This window comes from Pecten maximus, chromosome 1 (assembly GCF_902652985.1).
Source record: "Pecten maximus chromosome 1, xPecMax1.1, whole genome shotgun sequence".
In the NCBI taxonomy this organism is placed as follows: domain Eukaryota; kingdom Metazoa; phylum Mollusca; class Bivalvia; order Pectinida; family Pectinidae; genus Pecten; species Pecten maximus.
In genome coordinates, this window is record NC_047015.1 from 50,598,362 (window position 1) to 50,616,943 (window position 18,582).

At 33.7% G+C, this 18,582-nt stretch overlaps 2 long non-coding RNA genes across 2 annotated transcripts; both read right to left on the minus strand.

The window, feature by feature from the left end:
* Nucleotides 1-8,113: 8,113 nt before the first annotated feature.
* Nucleotides 8,114-10,902, minus strand: LOC117328268. The gene is made up of 5 exons (XR_004532948.1): nucleotides 10,723-10,902; nucleotides 10,157-10,241; nucleotides 9,253-9,372; nucleotides 8,723-8,804; nucleotides 8,114-8,223 (listed from the first exon to the last, which is right to left on the minus strand). It is a non-coding gene; the product is annotated as an uncharacterized LOC117328268 (long non-coding RNA).
* Nucleotides 10,903-12,441: 1,539 nt separating this feature from the next.
* Nucleotides 12,442-15,304, minus strand: LOC117328300. Its single transcript, XR_004532971.1, has 5 exons — nucleotides 15,146-15,304; nucleotides 14,353-14,437; nucleotides 13,731-13,851; nucleotides 12,978-13,071; nucleotides 12,442-12,566 (listed from the first exon to the last, which is right to left on the minus strand). It is a non-coding gene; the product is annotated as an uncharacterized LOC117328300 (long non-coding RNA).
* Nucleotides 15,305-18,582: the final 3,278 nt, after the last annotated feature.

Consider the following 18,582-nt stretch of genomic DNA (forward strand, 5'->3'; position numbering starts at 1 on the left):
TGATTAGTTTCGCGAACCTGTTTTAGTGTACCAACAACAAATTGATAAATCAGTTCAAGTTTAAACCTTATTTAAAGCTGGTTTATAAAACAAGTGGATAGTGTGCAGAACCGGTTTGAAACTACTACACCAATTGTTTACCTTGAGCCTTACAGGACCAGCAGAAACAGTGTATGATAAGCCCGATAGTATAATTTCTCATGTATTCAATTTTCTCGATATAAACGTAACTATTTTCCCAGCATATGGTATTTACATGTCGGTTGGTTTGGTGACACAGTGGTAACATACTTGCCTTTCACCTAGACAGCCGCAGTTCGATTCCGAGATTGAACGTGATGTGGTATGGCGTCACCTGCACGACCACGTGGGGTTTTCCCGGGTTCTCCGGGTTCCTACACAGAAAGACCCCTAGCACGCTTACCTCTGGGTCAACAAGAGTGACTAATGTAAGTTAGTATAACATGTTTCGCAATCATATTAAAATAAATAAAGTTAGCATTTACATATGTAACGAAGTTGAGCTGATGTTCAAAAGCTTGTAGTCATAAACATGATTCCCTTCGTAGAGATCGCTTGCTAAAGGACAAATTGCAATAGAGTTTCGAGAATGTGTAGGTAAATGAAACTGGAAAGAGAGTAAGAATCTATTTCTTAGATATCATCTCAGATACCAAATTTCAAATATCGATATTACAACTTAGATTATTTTTGTAACGTTGCGATGCAATTTGTCCTGGGTACTATACAATTTCCGAGGTGTGACGCCATGATCGAAGCAATGTTTTCGCAAGAGTGGAATGCTGCTCTAACTTTGATAAATAGCAAATATTATTTTCTATGATTTTAAAGGTTTTACCGCAAGCTAAATATACCCGATTGCATGTTGTTTTTCATGAAAATGCACTGAACAAATTCTCAAGTGGCTCTAATTGGATAGGATTAAAATGGATCGATACGTGGCTTATCTCAATTGGTATCCTGTGGATACATTTTGCATGATTTAGAATTTAATTTGTTCGAGTCACGAACAAAACAATTGCACCAATTATAGTTCATGCTATCGCAAGTTAATACATTCCGCTAAACAGGTTACCTGTATGATGTAATAATGATAGTCTTTTTCTTTTAACGAGGACGCGGATGCAATACCTATCTATCAAAACGCCAGTCAATGTCATTTTTGTAAACACCAGGTTTTTTTGTTTTTTGTTTTGCTTATTTTTCATTTGGTTGTTGTTTTTGTTGTTATTGTTGTTGTTGTTATTTGTTTTGTTTGTTTGTTTTGTTTTTTTGCGTGTGTATTTAAACCATTTCATTTAAAATAACTATAGTGTGAAATATTTTCATGTATTGAAAAATTCTAACATTTTAAGATTTCTTTATCATATAATCTAAATCAAAGCGTTCTGTTATCGATTAGTTATCACCTATCTTACGTCGACGAAATCCGTAAAATTTTTGTCGTCATTAATTTTCTGATAGTTTACTGAAAGTTTCTAGCTTTCATAAATCGGAGTACTTTATATTTTTCATTAAGGGAAAAAACACACTGAAGGCTAATGACACCACTTAATGACTTGATAATGACATATCCCCGCAATTATCAGCTGATTTTACCGAATGTCAGTGCATATGTTTGATTTTCTTATTTCCTTGTGCGATATGTAATTATACCCATTTGATTCTCGTTGATATTACTGTTGTTTTCTCAGTTTGAGGACATTGTCTTATTTGACCTAGATTTCTACTGTGTCGTCGATGACACGTACTCTCCTGGAACATCTTGTCTTATTATCCTTCTACTTTTTCAAATGTTTCCATGGAAATCTGTATTTTCTTAATATCTTGCCCTCGTTTAATGGATTTTGAGCTAGAATAACGGCTTTGTTTACATGTCGTTATTACGTCCATTACGTCATTATTTTTCAACACAACCTTATTAATTAGTATACTTTTAAATGAGTGCTATGTAATAAGGTTGGTTTTGTTGGCTGGGTTTATCGCCCCGTGAACAGCCAGGGTCATTTTTGAGGCGGGGTATTCTTGTATTAGTTGGTGACTATCTCACTGAAAAACACGGGAGTCTCGTCGTATGCCACCCTGAGCAATTAGGTTAAAGTGTCTTGCACAAGGACACAACCATGACAGCACAGATCGGTCCGTTTCTCAGATTCCCGAGAAACAAAAAAAAAAAGTAATGAATGGAATAAGGCACAGTGCAGCTGTACACGTTTCCTCTGCTTTGATGTATCGTGCGTTAAAGTAACCTCTTTAAAAATTACCTTTGTATTTATTGTGATGAAGATTATATTAGGACTAACTGCCGATAAAATCCATTTGGTGAAGGAAGTCACTAAATAAATGACCGATTGTAGTATATATGCTATTCTGAAACATGTAAACAACACGATTAATGTATTTAATATAATCGATAATTATCACTCAACCGAATACAAAAATCAGATAAAGTATTAAAATGGTCATTGTGTGGTTTGGATTGCTTGTCACTTCAAATTTTGGCCTAATTTAGTATGGTTTTGTTATGGTTTCCGGTTTTGTATAACGACTAGAAGAAAGTTGTATACATGATTGATAACATTAACAAAATAGAATGTTTAATAAATGGAAAGTTTACATTAGGTAAACGTCAATCACGCCGAGTTGTTAAGTTTGACTTATACAGACCAAATAAAAGATTATTTTTTTTTAAACTGAACAGTATTTCAGTAACATTATCCAAAAAGCAATACCCAATAGTGTTTGCGTAAACTGGATGACAAGCGTTAATGTATTCAAAAAATAACACATTACAAAATATAACACAATGCATAAGCTTGGCATTCTTTTAAAATACAAAGGTAAACAACAAAATGACATTTATTGAATTATTGCCCTATTGCACCTCCTCATGTAGATTTTGACTCCTTTGTTCTATTCTAATCGCCTCCTACATGTATGTCTCAACACTTTAGACCCTTAGAAACACTGACGAGTCCTAGAAAGACGAAACAGCTATATGATGTCCCTAGCGTCACTGACGAGTACTAGAAAGACGAAACAGCTGTATGCTCTTCCTAGCATCACTGATGAATCCTAGAGGGGCGATCTGGCTCTATGCTGTTCCTAGCGCCACTGACGACTCCAAGAAGGACGAAACAGCTGCATGATGTCCCTAGTATCACTGACGAGCCCTAGAAGAACGAAACACCTGTATGATGTCCCTAGCATCAATGATGAGTCCTAGAAGGACTAAACAGCTGTATAATGTCCATAGTATCACTGACGAGTCCTTGAATTTCGAAACAGTTGTATGATGTCCCTAATATCACAGACAAGTCTTGGAGGGACGAAACAGCTGTAATATGTTCCTGTCATCACCGACGAGTCCTAGAAAGACGAAACATTTGTATGATGTATCTTATATCACAGACGAGTCCTCGAAGAACGAAACAGCTGTATAATACAGTTTAATTCATTTTTGGCTCTTACGTACCTAGCACTGTATTGGGTTGAAAGGTGTTAATATCTTCTGTATCGTGATTAGACGAACAAACTAACCATCACATTTTGATAATTCACCTGCATGTTGATTTCCGAGCACGAAATCGACATTGAATTTGTATTTAATTGAAAAATTGATATTTCATTGTTAAAAAGGACAATGCCGTAGACAACACTGTAAAATATACTAAATAGTTTTGAACACTAATTGATCAAAGTTCTTAATTAACGGTAATTCATCGTAAGGACAGATCAGGATCAGTAAAGTAGCTGTTTGTATACAAATCTTAATCAATTATAAAATTTAACAAAAAGTTGATGTAGAGAATTACAAAGAAAATTAAAGATAGTGCCAAGTTTGTTTTAAACTTAATGTAAAATATATATGATACATCTGCAGAATTGTTTAAAAAGAACATTTACGTTAATAAGAATATAATACTTTTTGTAGTCTTTCTCGAGAGGCAGAAAAAAGTTTAATTATATCAAATGATACAAATTCAACACATAAATGTCTATTGTCAATGATGGGAAGTAAAGGAGAAAAGTAAAAAGTTGGTATTAAATGAGATAAAAGATGTGCTGAAGATACGGGAACGTATTTACTTACATGGACTAAGTTTGTAGTCTACGATTCCATTTAAGAAAGGGACGCATACTCATTTTTCTTTTAGCAGAGTCGGATGTTCAATATCAGTAACATTCCGAAACGGAAACGGGCTTGGGGTTTGGCATTAGATGAACTAAAGAGGATTTTAGAAGGGTTTATGTCGCCATTAGTAATACAGAGTTGTAAAGGATGTAGGTCCCATTTACCGCAAGATAGATCGATATACGGCCGAGTCCCGCGTGAGTCTTCGTCTGACAATTAAATACACGTACTGCCTTACAAATGAACGTACTCGGGCACGTTCAGTGCTCAGATCAATACAAAATGAAAATTTCCAGACGGTGTGTAGTTATATTTTCTAAAGAAATATTCAATTCATGAAAACGTCAAAACGCACGCCTGAATATTGATTCGAAGAAAGAATTGCATGTAGTTTTATAAAACACGCATTTTTTTTTATATATTATATACTGTACATTGTACTCTGAACAAAAGTTTTTGATATAGATCAAACAGCGCATGCATAGTCTGTCCATATGATGTGCATTTCGGTTAACGATATGACATCAGTGTATTAGGTATACGTACTTGTATATAATGGAGAGATGCCAAGTTGAAGGTCGCCTTGTTATGTAATAGTAATGGTAAGACCTATCTGTTCCTATTTTCCTTGTGATTAGCGAATGCAAATGAAATTAACAAGAGGGTTTATGTAGGTACCTTCCACGACAGAATCACTCATAGATCAGATATATAGCATCCTTTAGAAGTGTTTAACGCCCAATTAATATAATTTTGTCCATGAATTATGGGGTTAGTGACGGACACTTTTATAGTGCCATCACACTTCAAGGCCATACCTGGACACTGTAGAGTGACATCCCATCCGATCATATTAAACCAACAACAGACGAACCAGTATTTATATCAGGGAGCTACGCGTAACAATTTTATGACAATGGTTTGTCGCGGACTGGGGTCAGAACCTATAAACACCCTCTCGCAGGGACGAACCTTCAATTTAAAGCCAGGAGTGAGAAAGTGGCAGACATTATGAAGAATAAAACTCTTCAGAGCGCTTTACATAGCATGCGATTGTTGGAAACAGTCTTATTTATCACACCATATTTGCGAAATCAACATGTGTGAAGTGGGCATCGTATCGTTCCTTTTCTTGTTTGCTATTATGGGTAACACCTAGGTGGTCAGGGTTCGATTACGAGAGTTTTCCAAGGGTTCTTCGCTTTTCTCCCACAGTAGGACCTCTTACGCGCTTTCATCCGGCCCAACAAGCGTGATTAATATAACTTGGTAGAACTTGTTTCGTACATTTATAAGACACCATGAAATAGGGGGTATGTCTAGGCTTCATTAAAACACGTTTTAATGCCTTCTTTCCTCGGTTTTCTTGCTTGAAAAAACACAAAACAAAACAACCCGCCCCCACAAAAAAAAAAAAAAAAACTTCAAAAAAATAGACCACACAATTATATCCCCCACTCCGCCAAATAAGATTGCTACTGAACAATGATTTAAACTATAGAAAACGAAAAGTCCTGCTTACTGACATTCAATTCTAAATAGTTCGGAACTAGGACGAAGTCAAAGGGCATCTAATTACCTTGACACCAGATGACGGTCATGTCCTAATCCCATTTCCTCACACTTATCAAACACTAGACATTCGCCTCTTGGACCACCCTATACAATATGTCGTCCGAGAAACACCTTTTATCGTATTACTGATAATGAACTACACTAAAAGTCACTTTCAATCGATGATGAGCTTTGACCTTCACATACGACTCAACAGAAATAGACCCAGAGGACAAAATAAGAAAATAAGTCATAGCAACAATATAAATAAGACTCGTGTTGATATCTGTAGATAAGTCAATATGATTATAGTAATGTTGAGATGATATCGGTGTCTTGGTGGCTGAGATCGTTAATAGTTTGGCAGGAGTCCCTTATTGCAGTCTAGCGTAAGCTGTAGGCTACTTCCTCCAGTAAGGGCAATATTGTCTGTCCTCGCGAATGCACTTAGTTTTCCCTTGTGGTTTTTCCTCCACCTTAGACAAAAAGTGTCGGTGCATTCCCAAGGGGCTGCATGGATATGTTAGTTGATGTGCATGATTGGTCATAGCTACATCTGTTACAGTTATGTTCAAGGCTGAAGTGTGATGTTTTGATGTCAAAGATACTAGACCAAACAATTAACCCGTGGAGTGTATCCGCCGCTTCTCCGACGATCAAGACCATATATTTTTGAGTTTAATGAACGGATGACTAAAATGATATTAAAACACTAATGAAAATGTGTACTTTTATAAGGATAATTAAAAACATTATTTGTCCTTCTTGACACAAATGTAAATGACATATTTTGAAACACAGCTGTGCATTGACTACGAACGCTTCAATAATTATATGTATTACATGTATATTGTAATTATACTTTTGATTATCTTGTGAAAAGAGAAATAAAATGAATTTGATGATAAGTCATACATGAATACATATACAGTTTCGGGTTAAAATTATTTCCGCACAACCTATTTCTGCTGTGATTTCTTTGTGTTTTCAACTTTTTTTTCCATCACTTGCCCTGCTTTCATCCAGGGTGGTATTTTATTGATTATTGTGTGTTGAAAAAGAAATATCTAGACATTCTTCACGTAAAATGTTTATGCATAATACATCATATGTAGGTAGAAATCAAAAGTAACAACAAAGCCAAATTTCCCGTGGCACCGTCATCCATTAACTTGCCAAATTATCATCAAAATGGCATTATTAAAAAATTCATATTGTAAAATAGATCTGAATTTCTCAAATAAATGACAATGGAAAATATTGGAAATATTATCAAATGAAATGTAAATAAAACCTCTTTCAGCATAAAATCAGCCCATTAACGAATCCAGGAAAATTCTTTGAAAATATGTTTAAACGGTAAGATTATATAGCAAAATTAGAATGTGCGGGCAAACCCTTGACCTGCCAGTGTACATCGCGTCACATTAATTTACTGGATGTTCACGTTTTCTTTCTCATTGTTTTTTTTTTTTTTTTTTTTTAATTGTCGTATTTCCCTGTTTCTATTCTTTCGTTGCTTTTTTGAATTAAGGTTTAGTCTAACAATGACGATATCACACGTGTTTCCCTATCATACTACAAAAGACTACACTAAAAAATAATGAGTTGAAGAAAATAGAAATTATGAAAGTAATATACTTCATACAAAGAAATGCAATAGCTAAACATTGCATTTTGTGTACTTCCCCAATTTGATGTTTAGAACATGCTATCTGTATTTCAAAGCCTTTTGGCTATCTTTGACGAGCCCTTTTAAGACACAACAATTGAAGGATGCAGTTGTATATTCATATTGAAATGTCTGTTTTTATCGTCTGCTTCCTTCTAACCATTGGAAATGTATGTCATTTGAAAATGATTAAAGATACCTATACATAGCCCACAGTGTATATATAGTCTGTTCACGAAAATGCATAAAATGGCACAACTGTACAGAAATATATGATGAACACCAACAAACTTAGACCGGAAGCTTCGTACTAAATAAAGAGACGGAGTATGTTAGAATTTCTCCGGAATGCAATTAATCATTTATTCACTTCAAAAGATAAAAAATCTCAAAGTTTTAGAGGTCGGTAATTGCGTAATGTATATAACAGATTATTCTCGTTTTCAATCGATTATAAAGACTCTTTTTTTTGCAGATGCATCCATCTATAAACTATGTTTGCTTACAATATTGTTTACAATTGATATGTTTTTTTTTGTTGTTTTGTTTTTTGAATTTTTAGACATCGTATCTAATAAACAGCATTAAACACTGAGCATTTGATATTAGCAGGTACTCTGCTGGTATTTCCACAGACCGTCTGTGGTCATAAGAAAACGTTTCAAAGTGGTGAGATCGTTCAAATGCAACTCAGAAGGAACTACAGGGTAACACATCACATAACTAAGGCATGATAGATAATCTATATTCATTTTATTTCCACATTCTCAGAACTTCAAGTTCCCTCCCGTCTTCTGTTTAAGAAGGAACCGTCATTGGAGATATGGGCCTACTGCATCACCTGTAATAAAGTACCATTGTTATCAATATTCAATATTATAGAAATTAATATTCTTTCAGAACTAATCTATGCATTGATAAATGTTATTCAGAATGCTGAAAATCAAACTAAATTAAATCACTATGTGTTTTATTATCTTTTTAGGAAACTGTTTTATTATTACGTTCATTTAACAATCGTTGACTACATCAATTGTTCAAATATTCCCCAGCGTGCATTTCGGTTCCTATGACATGATTATAAAGCCTACCAAGAAATCGGTCGGAAAATGTATCAGATATTTTATGTAAGAACTTTCGTAAAATATCAAAAAAAAATTTATGCGTGACGTTTAAATGACTAGTACAGTGTGTACACTGTTATCTTCATCAGCCAAATGACCAGGGCGGTATGTGTAGAGATTCGTTATTAAGAGACCACAATGCACTCTGGAGAGAGTCACTGTTTAGTGACCGACAGGATCTTTTAACTTAAGACACGGTAAAATAGTTCCACTTACATTACATCAAGATATTACGATGACTGTGATGCCCCAATAGCTTTTACAGCCGCTGCACACATTTGATCGCAAGCATCTTTACCTGGAAATAGAAAAAGGATGGAAATATTAGGAAAATATTTGTCAACATTTCAAGTGAAACTCAAAATAAAATATCAAAAGAAATATACAGCTGATGTTTTGTGGCTCGTAATGCATAAACCGTGTTTTAAGATTCGACCTAATGGTTTTAACGTATTGACGTCTAATGCATGGGCATATTATCGACGATTTGGCATGCCTGGTTGTATCATAGTTTTCTGGAGAGGACTTATATAATCTATGACTGATGCCAAATCATTTTGTCATGTTTATGTCAATAAAGTGTCAGTGAAATCATAGTAAGAATAATCTTACCCTGTTTCCTTTGTTTCGACAGAGACAATACATAAAACGTCTCTTGGTAAGGCTATGATATCCTAGTTAGTTAAATTATTATCTTGTCACAAGTTTCGGGATATTTTAAACATATCATTGACAATTCGACCTACCTTTTTGTAACCTAGCAATGTCACCTGACCAAACCATTTTGGAATCAACGTACACGGCACAGATCCCAAACTTTGGCGATTTCTGAACAGTGACCTTGTGACCAGCTAAAGATATGGCCGCTGTTGGGTGATGAAATGTAATATGTAGTTATAATAAATATATATGTAATATGTATAATAAACGTATATATAATATGTATAACACATGCATATATTATATGTATAGTAAATACATGCATAATATGTATAACAAATGTATACATAATATGTATAATAGTATACATATGTAATATGTATAATAGTATACATATGTAATATGTATGATAAATACTATTTCCTGTAAATTCCATGTATATAGTAACATTTCACAAATCCATTATATTGGCTTGTTTAATATTATATTTACACTGTAAAGATATATTGATATATATTAATACTTTCAAAAATAGAAATATTCAAATGCTGCTCTTCAGGGCATTGCAATTCCTTCACATGGACTTTTCAACTTGATTATGTATTTATATATATCAATACATGAACATATGCGAAAAAGAAATAGAAAATATTAATTTTTGTTTTTGTTATTATTGTTTTATTTCTAAATATACATGTATGTATATAATTAAAGGTATATAATGTCATTGTGATAGATTCGCATAAGAATAAAAAAAACACAAACCATGAAATCACTAGCACTTTCACTTGATTTCAGAGCAAGCTCTTCATGTCAAATGAAAACATTAAATATTATCATATTGAATGTCCTTTCAAACTACAGTATTGAGTTATAATAATAAATGATGCTTTGATATGATAAATTAAAAAGTTCACTTGTCTTTTCAAAAGAATGCTTTTCTATATGTGTTAGCTAAACATGGAAGGGAGACAACTCTATTGGACTTACAGATTATGGGCTTGACCTTATCTAGATCATAGGTAACGGTGTTTCATCTCCTGCATTGACCATACTTCAAAGTTACTCCCACCATCTATAATAAATTGTTCAATTTCATAACTACGACACACCATTATAAATCACTGAAACGTAACATCATGTAGTGTTGTCTAAGGCCAAAATAAATGAAATAAAATACTAAAAATACATATTAAAAAAATCAGTATAAATCAAGATGTTAAACAAAATTGCATTCGACATATTTTCATTAACAAACGTTAACAGTAACAGCGTAAGCCAAGTTTCCTATGAATGACATCAATTAATGAATTAAGAAAAAATACCATTTACAAAAACACAGCAAAATGACACCAGTTGGTTAAAATTTGAATGATTTAGCCTATCATAGGGCACAATCATACTTAAAAGGGGATTTAAAGTTAAACTGTTCTGCTGATATGTATCGAAGCTTGACCACTTATACGTGATTAAATTGTAATTGAATAATCTCATGCACATTTTGTCTGCTTATGCCTCCTGATGTGAAGTATATTTATACATATAACTGTTCTCACCTTGTCCAAATTCTGAAATAATCCTTTCAGTGTCGTGAACGCTATAAAATCGTGTGGTCTTGTTTCCTCGCGAGTCCAAACACTAACGGGTCGCTCGTGAAACGGAACGTGACCGATATCGATCTGTTTCTATATGTAATTTCCAAACCCACTGTTGTATTTAAACGTGTGTGTTTTGAAGTCTCCTAATGTATACACCCTATCTTTGTCAATACACAATCTATATATAGATCGCTTCATTTATGTATATTGTTTAAAGCTCTCTCCCTGGTAACATGGATACAAAATAGTGTACTGAGTACAAATTTAAAATCTTTTTTTTTTTCAGATCGTGATAATCTTGTCTAGTTCTGTTATAAAGAAATTGTAATAGATATTATTCTTTACCTTTTCAAAGAGATTAGTTTACGTCTAAAGCGACAATTCTCTATCGTTAGTGAAATGTGACTCTTGTTTAATACTTAATCCTTTTTATTATTTAAAGTAACGTTACGGCATTGGATGTTTTCGTACTATGATTTGAAATTTATTTGAGCAAAGCTGCTCTCTTTGGATCATGGCAGGAATTGTGACGGCATACGCCACTCTTTTAAATCATTTCTTCCACAATGTGAAAATATCAAACTGTCAGTCCTAGAAGTTTTGACGGAAATTTTTGAATATATATCATATGTATATGTTAATGTAAAGAACAAGACAATATATGTGATTTCCTTACGATTTTCCACATTTTGGTCCGAAGTATCAATGAAGGGTCTTAGAAAGGCAACAAAGACACGTGATACAGTAACATCCAGTAATAATATTAATGCATTTATGGCCAAGCCTGTTATAACACAAGGTTTTTGAGAGAGGCAGGTTTATTAAGACAACGGAAAAGGTTTTGGTCGATATCATTATCTTCTTTAGGATTTTTCCTTATGCGATATGAAGTCAGATTTGTTTAATGATTGTTGATATGCTTATTGGTTCAATGGAACTGTACCTAAGACAATTGCTTATATTTGTATATAACCATTTTAAAGAGGCTTACCCGCAGACGGACTGGTAAACGGCACATCTCCGATCACTAAATAAACTTCAGTACACGTTTCTATGTGACAAAATTAGAGGCTTTCCGACTTTATTTCTTGAAAACAATTACAGAATATGTATTTAAAAGACGTTTTAAAACTCAACCTGAGAGGGAAATGTATGGAATATAACGGCAAATCTTCTTTGTAAATCGCCGCTGCCTTTGAAGTTATCATTGTGCGGCACTGTGCACGTGATTGTTTCTCTGATGTGTCAATCAAATTAGACTCCACTTTATAGCGGGGACTTATTGCGGGTTGCGATTAAATAAATAATATTTAAAAAATGAGGTTTTAATATCACTTTTCAGCGTTTTATAAGGAAAATAAAATGAAAAACTCAACAATTCCAACAATCTGTCATGTGTAAAAAATCTTTTTCTTTTAGCCAATTTTTCTGATCTCTCTGCGGGCAAGCCTCTTTAAAGGAAATACCTTATCGGTGGGATTAGCCAATACAATCATGAATATTTTTTTTTTTAAACAGCTTCGTCTTCGCAACATTTACAACAGTATGAAGACGGTTTGGTGGATAGTTTGAAAGGTCATTGCAATGAATCACCATGCATACATGAGGGACCAGTGACAACATTACATATTAAACAAAGATGCTATATAACATAATACACACAACAAAGACATGGTATACTTTTATATAATTTCATTTTTCTCTACGTTCTCATGACATCAAGCTCCGACCCGTCTTTGCTTTAGATCGGAACCTTCATTGGAGAAGTAGCCAGGTAGAAAGGTAGCAGTGAACAGCATCATCTGTTAGAGTGAGAAATGAATTTGAATCAGTTTGATATTTGTCTACGAGGAGGATGGAAATTTATTTTTAAACCTAATTGAATTGATTAATGTTTGTGTATGTGATGTTTATATAATGTTAAATGAAATAAAAATGTCTTTAAAAATAACAATCATAAAAAATAAATAGAAAGTAATAATGATAAAAAAAATATTTTGAAATTCAAAATAACATTACAATCTTAATCACGTAATCATTGAAATCTGTTGAGGTTGTATTATTATAATGTTGAATAAGTTACGTTATTTCAACATTTTATGTGTTGATTGACTATTCAGCAAGCGTTACTACTATTGTGGAAGAGAAAAAAAAATGTTCTGGAGTAGAAAATAGTCATCTTTCATCAAACTACATGTAAATAAATTACTTACATTACGTCATGGTATTACGGTCATTTGGACGATCCTGTCGACGCTTCAATGGCGCTTACTGCATTTTCACACAGTTTGCGTGAAACACTTTCACCTGGAAATAGACATTGATGAAATATATTTGGACTATAAACGGGATGGGGTTTAACAGAAAGAAAAATAATGACAATAATAATAACAATTAAAAAAAAAAAAAAAAAAAAAACCATCAATTACTATTATTGTCAAGGATAGAGGCGCTGTGAGGGTCCTTCTTGATACATTGAGTTTTCTCCCGGGTTTCAGCTCCCACCCCCCACCTCACTCGCGCGCTTCAATCCGAGATAACGGGAGTGATAAATATATTTAAATACGATATTTATATAATTTTACAACTTGATATAAGTTAAATATAACTTGTTTCGAAATTATTATAAAATAAAAAAATATATACATTTTGATCTGACAGAAAACAGTATGCTAGAATTCAAACCACGATACTTTGTTTTAGTTGGATCTACCCTCCGCTTAGCCACCGAATCATGCCCAAGATTACACTACCTGCATCATTCGGTTAGCTTATCTCCTTGTAATGTGAAACTTTAAATCAAGCCTCCGCGAAAAATATACCAAAATTAATAATGTAAAAAATATTTTTTTGTCTATTTTATACTAAGACTCAAATCAAGATATTTGTATAAACGCACGTCAGTTGTTTATTTCGGAGGGATGGGGAAGTGATTTTAAATGTACAGGTAGTGAAAAACCACCCACCTTTGTTAAACTCTGTGATTTTACACGACCACGTCATTTGGGAGTCTATGTATAACTCACAGGCCTCCTCCCTCTGAGTCTTTTGTGTGGTGACCTTATGACCCTGCGGATGCTAAAGCCGCTGAATTGAAAAATAAATGTACATCATATAAGATTATCTCCTACAAAAACGTACAGCAAATCATATTTTCGGCTACAAAAAAAATATTACATAAAATTGTTATCTCTCCTTCAAATAACTACGTCTGTCTACATCAAATTTACATTTTCTCCAGCAAAAAAAAGTACATTAAATTATAATGAATATAATCTCTCCTATAAATGAGAAAATCAAATTATATTCTTTCCTACAAAAAAGTGCAATTAATTTAACGATGTCAGGGTCAGAGGAAAGTATTGTTACATAAAGCAGTGCGCTCTGGCCCTACAACAGATATGGTGTCGTGGTCAGAGGAAACTCGGTCTACTCACGGTATGTAAGAATATATAGCATATTCTCATATATGTTTATTTGGTTTTTAAAAACACTCACAAAAGGATATTCAATCTTGTTTATTATTTATCAATATGATCAGGAACTAGATTTGGACGTGTTGTTGCTTTAGACAATTCGTTTACTTACATAACAGGCCAGAGACCATCTTCAGGTTGGTCACCACACCGTTTCACTTTTGGTAAGGTCCATACTTCATGACAAGCTTAACCATCTACAACAAAATGGTAACCATTACACATTAAATGTCTTACCTAATGTTTCGGTTTTATTTAGGTCTCTGAGAAAGAAAGAATCTATTTTTCTTGTAGCAGTCTAGTTTCAATATGCATGTTTATATCCAAACGTAGTTCAGGCCGGTGCGTTGTGAACAGCCTATTTGTGTTTGTGTTTGCCACCTGGGATGGGTCATTAGAGATTTTATTTTCCGTGCAGCAGTCTAGTTTCAATATGCATATTTATATTCAAACGGATAGTAGAACAAACACATGAAGTATATCGTTAATAAAAGACAAATGATCTATATGTACATTGTATGTAAGTAAATGTTTATGTATACACTGTCCACCTGTTTAATGATATAGCTAACTGTCATCGAAGAATAGCATGTTGATGATATTGATATCAAACGTGAATTCGCGAGGAATGCATGCTGTTTATCGTTCTTCCGTGTAGTTTATTCAATTTTGAAGATTTTATAGAATCATTACATTTTCAATATCATCCATTGGTTTGACGGAATAAGTCATGCTTAATTATGGTTAATTAACTGGGTCTAGCTTGCATTAAACTTCAATGCAGTATACCGAAATTTCAAACATGTCATTGACTTTGATGGTAGTCTATATAATAAGTCATTGTTCCGTAGCTCCAATACCACTGAACTTCTACAATTAATGGTTAAATGCATTCTTATACTCACCTTGTCCAAATTCTGCAATAACCCCTCTGCAGTAGGCTATAGTTATCAACGAATTAATGCTAAATCTCGTCGAGATGAATTCTACAAGTGTGACTAACACAAGCCAAAATGTCTATAAATAGACCGCGACCGATATAGATCTATTTAAATCCTTAATTTCCACACATGCTTTTATGTACACGAATGTGTTGTGTTTTGTCTCCAGGATACTTGTGTACACGTACCGGGTACTGACTTTACGTAGAACACCGATATATAGGTTCAAGTAGTTTAAATGCCGCTCACGAGTTCTTCATAATCGATAATCCGAGATTCAGTTGTCTTTTTGAAGGACTTCCTTTCAAGTACTGTGTACACACGAAAGTAAAACGCTATTCATGTTGTTTTTTATCTACCACAATGATAGGTTCATTATTCAAGTGTGTCAACACGCTTCCATCGCCAGTCTTATTTAAACATTTTCCCTCTCAATATACCAATCGTTTATATATCTTGCAAAGAAGATAATCAAAGTTCTTCACAAGCATTAGATAATGGTTTAGTATTTATTTTAAAATCTTAATAGGCCTATAGGTTGCTTGATAAATCCTTAGAACTTTGACATCAATTTTAAGACTGAATGCTACTTTTTCATTTTACTTTCCATTGTAGTGTTGAGATTTTACAGAAAGCACATGAATCGGTTAGGTATATTTACATAGTAGGGGAACTGTATGGAAAATAAAATGAAAGCTTAATCACAATAAGTTAGCTGATTTATAAAAGTCGACAATATGACAGCATGGTTTCGTCAAAATATCGGCAGTTAGTCCCAGAGTATAATTGAGGAACAAATGAGACCAAACCCGTTGTAACATTAAACTCCCAATGTGGTACAGGTACCGGGCAGTCAGCTCCTAGTACAGGGGTTGATTTTTTTTTCTTTAAGACACGAAAACTACAAAGATAGTAGGTGCACCTTTTAATAAAAAATGAGAGTTCAATAAAGTAGAGCCAAAAATCAATTGCACTGCATCATATTGTTTTGTTCTTCTAAGACTCGTGGTGATGTCATGGGCATCATACAGCTATTTCTTCCTTCTAGGACCTGTCAGTGATGCCATGGACATCATACTTGTTTCTTCCTTCTAGGACTCGTCAGTGATGTCATGGACATCATACAGCTGTTTTGTCTTTTTATGACTCGTCAGTGATGCTAGGGTCATCATGCAGTTGTTTCTTCATTCGAGGACTCGTCAGTGATGTTAGGGACTTCATACAGCTGTTTCATCCTTCTAAGACTCGTCAGTGATGTTAGGGACTTCATACAGCTGTTTCATCCTTCTCAGATTCGTCAGTGATGTTAGGGACATCATACAGCTGTTGAGTCATTGTTGGACTCGTCTGTGATGTTTTGGATATCATACAGTTGTTTCATATTTCAAGACTCATCAGTGATGCCTAGGGATATCATACAGATGTTTAGTCCTTGTAGGACAAGTGTTGATATCTAGGAGGCGATGGAGAAAACTCAAAATAGGTCAAACTGATTTATCAAAATTTGGAAGAGGAGGTGACATGGCGCCGCAATTCGATAACGTTCATGTGGTATTCAAAGCAAACCGAAGCATGTGTATATATTAATATCACCACTACTTTTAAGATACATGTGTTCTTGATATGTATATCTAGTGTTTGGTGAAGCCGGCATCCAAATTGTCTACTGTTGATATGTGTTTGTTGCATCTGTTAATGTTACGTTAATTATTTTTTGTACAATAAATATACGCTGAAACCACTGTTGTCCCATGTGAAACGTGTAAATCATAATAAAATTAAAATTACACAATTCTCAATTCAATAAGAAAACGAAGACATGTCCTATGGCTACGCTGTATCTGTCTAACAATGATAACTGAGTGTTCAAAATCTTTATTTAATTTTTTTTTTTTACTTTTCTAATTGTACAATGATTCCTTTTCAACATTTATCAACTTGCACATGTTGGTGCGATTGGTAGCATGCAGATTATCTCAATGTTTCCTATTTCGATATACGATTTTGCATATCAGCGCTGTAACCATGGGATTACATATTCAAGGACGAATAGAAATAATGTGTATCCAGATATATTGTATTTTGAAATTGTGATTCTAAACGTGTCAGGAAAGTGGGGACTTAAAAGAAACACACGTTGACGGTTAAAAGACCCAATTTCTCCACGTTCGCTTGTGTATTGAACAGCAGGAGGTGAAAGTGCTATATATTACTATGTCATCAAACAACCCATGTAGATATCTGTAAGACTGTTTGTCCTTTTAATATTGCAAATATATATCCCTTTTTCATTATTAAGTATTGAAAATCAACAAACGGATTTAAACGTCTTTTAAATCAGGTTGTCACTTACTTTTTGAGTAAAGGTCACCACGTACCGAGGCCTATATTTCTAACGAATGTTTATACTAATAATAGCTGTTGAACATCTCTTTGTTTGTTTAGAACTTGTCTATTCTGCTTTTGACCGAGTTCCTGGTAACGGTATCTAATGAAATATTCCCCTGTGTTTAATCCTCGTGTTGTGATGTAATTAGGCTTTTGTTGCCGTTAGTTGTGGATAAGTTGGAAAGGACAATATGTATTGTTTACCAATCCCTATATTAATTTAATGATATATTTTTGTTTATCTATTGTGTATTCTTGGCATATTTCGGTGTCTGTCCCGTGTAGTCAGGTCCATGTTGTAGCTTTTGCTTCTTTAAATGGTCAAGGGAGCTTATGCCTCTGCTTCTGTGATCGAAAGTTGAAAGTTTCTTCCTTAATGTATTTCAAAACATGTTGCAGAGAATAACTATGTGAATATTTCATCATATATTTTAAGACCATGCAGCATGTCTTTATCATACACAATGAAGCATTTAATGCCTTTTGTAGGGTTTCTATGTTTTTAAACATCATCAGATGAGAAATATTTTAGAAGTATTGCTCATCAATTTTTTCCGTGTTCCTAATGCCGAAAGGGGTATTATTATTGTTATTTCATCTGCATAGTTTGTTTAATGAGAGTTAAATGATATTTTGTAATAGTGATTTCACATCAATCTTAAAATAACAAATTTAAAGATGTCAGCATATTACGTCATCAAGCTATAATAATGATTGATAATTAACAGTGAAATACCTAATTCACACTCAATCATTAATATAAAAACTGAAGATCAACACAAAATATGGATATTTTTTTTTTAGATTCTGGCAAATACGTCATCAATATTGATTTTGTAAATTGCGGAAATAGTTTTATTGCTTCCGTTTGATACGTCATACAATTTCTTTATGCCTTTTATTTTCGACTAATGTCATTGGAAGTGTCTCGATTGATTTATAGGAAACATTTAAGTATCATTTTACTAAACTATTATAGACTAGTACATGGTTAAATAAAAATAGGACATACC